Consider the following 6,321-nt stretch of genomic DNA (forward strand, 5'->3'; position numbering starts at 1 on the left):
AAAGAAATGAAAACCCCAAAAATCTTGTACCAGATACTGTAAAGTTTATTTAATTTCAGATACTGTAAAGTTTATTTAATTTTAAGTTGAAACCGTTTCTAGGATCTGTGGTTTCAAGATGCTATGTCCTGTCTTCAGTGTTAGTCATAGAATTGGAATACAGCTTCTGCAACAGAGCTGGCCAACCTCACTTGTCTTAATGGTCCAACACAAAAAATGGCCCAGTGTAATGATTTATTATGAGATTTGGGTTTCATGTTGTTAAATCCTTCCTGAAGTCCAGCATTGTATCAGTCATATTTAGGTGTATGTCATGGAGCTAGTATGCATTGATAGGATCTGGCTTCCAAGACAAAGCAGTATTTGAAGCACCTTCTCATGGTGGGTAAAGCACACCTAGGTGTTCCTCAGGAGTCTCCCACATGCTTCTCTGGGCCTCTCTGAGGCACTCAGGTGGCAGTCAGCTGCAGTCTCTCTGTGCTCTGCTCCCTAATGCAGGGAAAAGCTTTGTCTCCTTTCTACAGCCACATGCATATGGATGTACTGAAGTGGTGAGTGAAGGCTTTTAGCCCCTCTTGACTAGCTGCACAGAAGCTGTGCATAGCCAAAATTCACATTTGTATGTATTGGATTTCACCTTACTGTCACTGTTTTTGATTCCACTGTGAAGTGACACTAAAGAGGGACAAATGGGGACAAGCAGTTCTTGTGGAGGAAACTGGAGAGAAGAAGCTGTGAGTGATTTTGTGTGGAAAATTAAATTAAGCCCTAGTGAGGCAACTGGAGCAGGGTCTTGTCCAAGGAGAAGGAAGGCAACCTGTCATGCTCCCCTGCCCTGGTGATGCTTGGGACTCATATTCTCTCCCAAGGACATTTTAAGTGTGTTATGCAGAGGTGATCTTCCTTGTGAGCTTCAGTGGAAATGTCAGATGAGTTGCAGTGGCAAATGAACAGCCACAGAGGAGACAGGGGCTGCCCAGCCTCCCTTTGCTAAAACTGCCTGATCCTATTGAAATGTTTTATAGGGAGACTAAGCCTAGCACTGAAGACAGAACTTAATTGCATAATTCCTTTGGGGGAAATAAAAAGTGCTTCCAATGCAGATCCAGTCCCCTAAAGGGACTGCAGATTAATGGCTGAGAAGCCTTAGCTGAACTCAATTGGTGAGAAGTTGTCTCTGGCCATTCAGGGAGACAGTCAAAGTCATTTCAGTTTTAATTGGATATGACATTCGTCTCCCTTTCTTTCATAACCAGCATTGGGAGCTCCTGCACTTGCAGACTGGCTGTGTCAGTGTTTTGTGGCTGACACAGATACGTGGCACTCAGACCCCAGCATCACCTTGTGTGGAAATATTCCTGCAGAAAAGCCAGGCCAGGCTGCTTGTGCCTGCCTTACTAATGCGATCACCCTTTGTAATCCAGGCATACTCCATGTTCCCCTGCTGCTATATGCCGAGGTATTTTCCAGCTAGTTACAGCAGCTGGGGCTGAAATTTACATCCTGCATAGTCACTTCACAAAAGAGTGTTGCAAGTTGGTTCCATGCCTTTGCTCCTTTGCTGTTTTGGCTCAGGAGATAGTGGAGTTGAGACTAACCAATGTCAGCAGCTGTATGTGGCACCGTATGTGATGGAGGGGGAGAGGTCTGAGATTAAAACTCCTTGCAGTATGCAGTGGAGGTACCTAGAGCTGCCCCCTTGGACAGAGGGATGCTCTGCACTCTGAAATTTCAACATCCAGTGGTGGAGCTCACTATAAGGGGCCTGATCAGAAAGCTTGTCCTGTCATATTTCTGCAGAGCCTCCACCTGTGCACAAGACTATCTCTGCATAAAGCTGGCCAGGGACAAGCAGGACACAGTCCTTGCAGAGATCTTTCCTATAACCATAGTCAATAAACAAGTAATTTCTTTTATTTTGGTAAGTGCACTCAGGATATTTTGAGGCAGGAGCCACCAACAATTTTTTGAATATTCACTGCAGAGAAAGCAGTAACATTCTTAAATACTGTTTAAGCTGGAGGGAATAAACCAGTACATCTAGCAATTAGATAAAAATACTGTGTTTTCATACAGTTAGAGTGGAGAACTGGACAGCAGAACTCTGTGCTTTTCATTTCTGCAGCCACCCTCTGTCCTTGGAAGGGGATCCCCTCCAAAAACCCTGTGCTTGGCGGAACAGCATAAACAAGTGAATTAGAAAAAATAACATAACTTTAAAATTTTGCTAAGCTGAGGTAGCAGTAATGTGGTTGTTTACATACCTGCATGGAAGTAGTCATTCATCAAACCGTGCTTGAGGTTCATTTGTTTCCTCATAGGAAGGGCTGTTTTCACACTAGTAATTGCTTCCATATGAGAGCTGGAGATGTGCTGCTCTGCTCTTGTCACTGGGAAAGGATGTGCTGGAAAGCTAAGCCTGTGATAGACACTTGCTGTGAAGGACAGGTCTTGCTTACATCCTTTTAGTTTTTTTCAGTGGTTAGTGATACTATTGGATGCCTTTTGGCAAAAAAATCCCACCTGTTACAGATAGTATTAAATTAAACTTTTACTTTCTCCACTAGATACTGTCTTAATTTTCTGTATTCTGTGTAGCACTGTCACCTTATTCCTGGCTTTGTACAATAAAGTCAGAAGTTAATAGTGCCAGCTTTTCTTCCCATCTTGCTTTCTCAGAAATCGATGTTTCATTGCCTGCCCTCGGATTTGCTGGGCAACTGACTCAGCTAGGGACCAGATGTGGATGAATGAAGGCATGTTGCAGCCTGGTATTTCATCTGGATGTGTTCATTGCTTGCAGTGCTTTGAAGGGTTATTTGCATGGCAGTGAAAACTCTTGAGTAATGCAGTGAACATGCACACTGGGAATGTTTGCTTTCACTAAATAAATGAAGGGATCCGTTTTGAGTCTTTTCTGAAATAGATACAGAAGAGCAAGAGATGAGCTGGAATTGGCATTGCTTCCCCTCAGCACAATATTGGGACCAGATGACCAGATTTCTGTGTTTTGCCAATTCTCATTGTGGAAGGGACAATTTTAGATTAGCCAAACCAAAGATGACAACAACAGAAGCTCTGAACCATACAGTTGGAGAACAAAATCCTCTCTGTAGATTTAGGAGGGCCAGTTTTGTTGTGAACAAACAACACAAATTTTTTCCAAAGGATAGCCCAACTGGATGTGACTCAGAAGGGAACTATCCAAATTTCTGTGAAGCCCAGCTTCTTTTTGGTGTCACGGTGCCAGCTGAAACCTGCTGTATTGTAAAAACACTGGCATCAGCACAGGCGTGTGCTTTGTTCACCCTTCAATGTTGTAGCATTAAAAATAGTTTTATTAAAGGAAAGCCACACCTATATCATAACAAGTTTAAGGCTTGTCCAAGGGAAAGAAATCTGCATTGCTGTGATGACATCCTACAGAATTAGAAAACTCCTCTGTTAAATGTGCTGCTGTATTTCGAAACGGAGCTTGCAGCAGAGAGGCTGTTCCAGCATGTTGCCACATGTGTTATCCTGTCTGGCCTCAAGGACAAATACAAGCTGCACAGTTTAGCAAAAGCATTTTTGAAACTAAACACATTTGCAGTGAACAAAAACTCACAAAATTCATGCAGGATTTTTGCAGCAGAAGTAAGAAATCTCTAAAGATCAAGCAGTCTGTTGCCTCCTGGTACTCTGGCTCTTTGGAGGTATGAACAGCTTGCTATAGCCTCTGCTGTAACATCCCTCAACCCTGACAGCAGGACAATCTCTGGGCTCAGATCCACTAAGTCATGTCTCTTCCAAGGTAGCAGTGCAGACGATGCAAGCAGCGCTCAATACACAGGTAGTGCTGTGCCAAGGTACATCGGCTGTACTTTCCTGTGGCAGAGGATCATCCATCTATAATAGACTACAAGGTCTATGTGACCTTGCCTATACATTCCCAGATCATTCTTCGGAAAATGGGAGACCTATGTTCAGGTACTTCCTCAAAGAAGGGGAGGGAAGGAACATGTACATACTGTTTTGTGTTGATGTGCCCTTGGAAGGGAAGGATACATTCGGTAAAATAGCTCAGGTGTCCATGTCATGGAAAACTAACTTTGGCTTGTTTGGGCACTTCCCTTGACTTCTGCCTCAGGGACAAAGCCAGCTATTGTAATGTCCCTGACAGAAGCACATAGGACAATGCAGTGTTTGGTAGGATATGCTTACTGCTGCAATAGAAACACCTCTTACCGCATGCTATTACATGTAAAAAGTTTGGTTTAGGCTGTATTAACCTGGGAAACCAAAATGCCTATGGCCAGGACAGCCTCTGTGGTGCCTCCAGCACATGCCTTGAGCCTGGAGCCAGCTGCTGGGCTCTGCTTTTGCCCCGGCCATCGTGCTGAGAGAGCCCTGAGGGGAATCACCGATCTTGTCAAGAGTGGTTCTGATGACGGTGATGCTTCATGAGTGGCACCTGGAGACAGGCCAAGCCTCTTATTTCACCCAGACTAACCATACTTTGGTCAGGCCTAATAATACACAGTCAGCTGTTATTGAGATGGATTTGGGCTTGGAGGGAAAACATGTTACTGCAGCAGTTTCCCTGAGCAGCTGAGTGCCCTGTGGGTACTGCATTCAGGCCAGGCTTGCCTCCTGAGATATCACAAACACTTGTTTTGGCGTCTCCCTCTTGGTGCACACTGCGTCATGAGCCTCTGCTGCCAGTAAGTCGCCTGAAGAGAAATTGGCAATTCAATGTTAATGTCTAGTTAGATGGGGTAAATATTAACCCTTAGCTTAGTGCTCCAGAGGACTTGGATGACCGACTGGCATCTCTCCGCATGGGCCTGTTAATGCTGATAGGTATAACCATGGCCAGGTGGTGTTCTTGCCATGATTTTAGGGAGTGGTTTTTTTTTTTTTTTTTCCCCCTCAGGACCCTCCTTGTTTTTCTCTGCCTGCTGGTGTACAGGAAAATGGCCAGGGTTGAATTTAGCCTAAAGCTAGTACTTCCCCTTGCCTACAAGGCACCCACAGTCAAGTGTGTCCAAGTAGGAAAACAAGAGCCTGGCAGTTTCGCTACACACAAAATCTCTAGAAAATCTCTGCCCTTAGGTAGTCAGACCAACACTCCTACCACTGAGGTTTGCTCTTTCACTTTCAGCTAACAGCAATCACTTTTAACAGAGAATGTTGGGATATTCTAACAATCTGTGAAGAGCAGATATGAAATTGTGGCAAAATGGTTGGAAAAGCTGAAAGGATGGTGTAATTCCTGCCAGATGCAGAAATGTTACGAGGGAGGAAGAGGTTAGATATGATTACCACTTTTGCTACTTTGACCATACCTGTACCAGGAGAAACCATCAAACTTCTTGACTCGGCTTTTCTCTGTCTTTGCAATGGGAGGTATCTGCTTGGCTTTGTTGAGTGCTTTGAGTGAACTGTGGCTCATGAGTGACCTGTGGCAGCTTTCAGTAATACCATGGTTACCTGCTGTTTATCCTACACTCCTGCAAAGGGGTAATCTCACAGTGAAGTTGGAAGTAGCTGATGACACTGAAGGGTCAAAAATGTCAGCTCTCATATGTCTTGGGGTGCCTTCTGTTTGGCATATGGGGATTCCCAGTGCAAGTTTAAATAGGCTGGAGTCATAAATGAAAGGGAAAATAAGAGGGTGGTTTTAATAAATTTATCCCATTCCTAAGCAGCAACAAGCATATGGATTTCAAATTAGCCCCTCGACACACAGGCCCTGAGTAGCACCCTTCTGTGGCTGTCTAAGAGGTGTGCTCTCTGACGGCCCATGAGCTTGTGATCATCAGCTGGAGTGCAGAGCCAAGCTCTTATCCAGATCCATACACATGCAGTCGTGTTCAGGTTCCTAACTGGAAACTTCATCCAGACTGAAGCACATCAGAAATAACACAGACCTCCCAATGAACAGTCTGTCCTGCATGGAAATTAGTCCTGGTGTAAGATGTGGGACATGATATTTTACATACAGAGTTGTAGTGGTGTGGCTTCAGATGTGGCTAGTTATACAGGAATAAAGGTGACCTATTGAAATGAACCAAAATAACTGTAACATACTTTTTATCAGTAAAGCCATGTGTGTACTTGGGGGGTGAGGATGGTGTGTTTTTGAATGCATCATTATGAAATAATAATGAATTCTGTAGACATAGCCTAAAAAAATGAAGCATCACAGGCTAACTTTGTGTCTGTACTTACTGAAGTGTCTTTTGGGTGATTAAAACCCTGGGCTATATTAAATGGTTTTAAATATACAAGCTCATCATTATGAAGCCACTTGAGATCCTGTACCGTGTGACTGCAGAT

This window comes from Acanthisitta chloris, unplaced genomic scaffold, assembly GCF_000695815.1.
Source record: "Acanthisitta chloris isolate BGI_N310 unplaced genomic scaffold, ASM69581v1 scaffold5866, whole genome shotgun sequence".
Lineage (NCBI taxonomy): Eukaryota > Metazoa > Chordata > Aves > Passeriformes > Acanthisittidae > Acanthisitta > Acanthisitta chloris.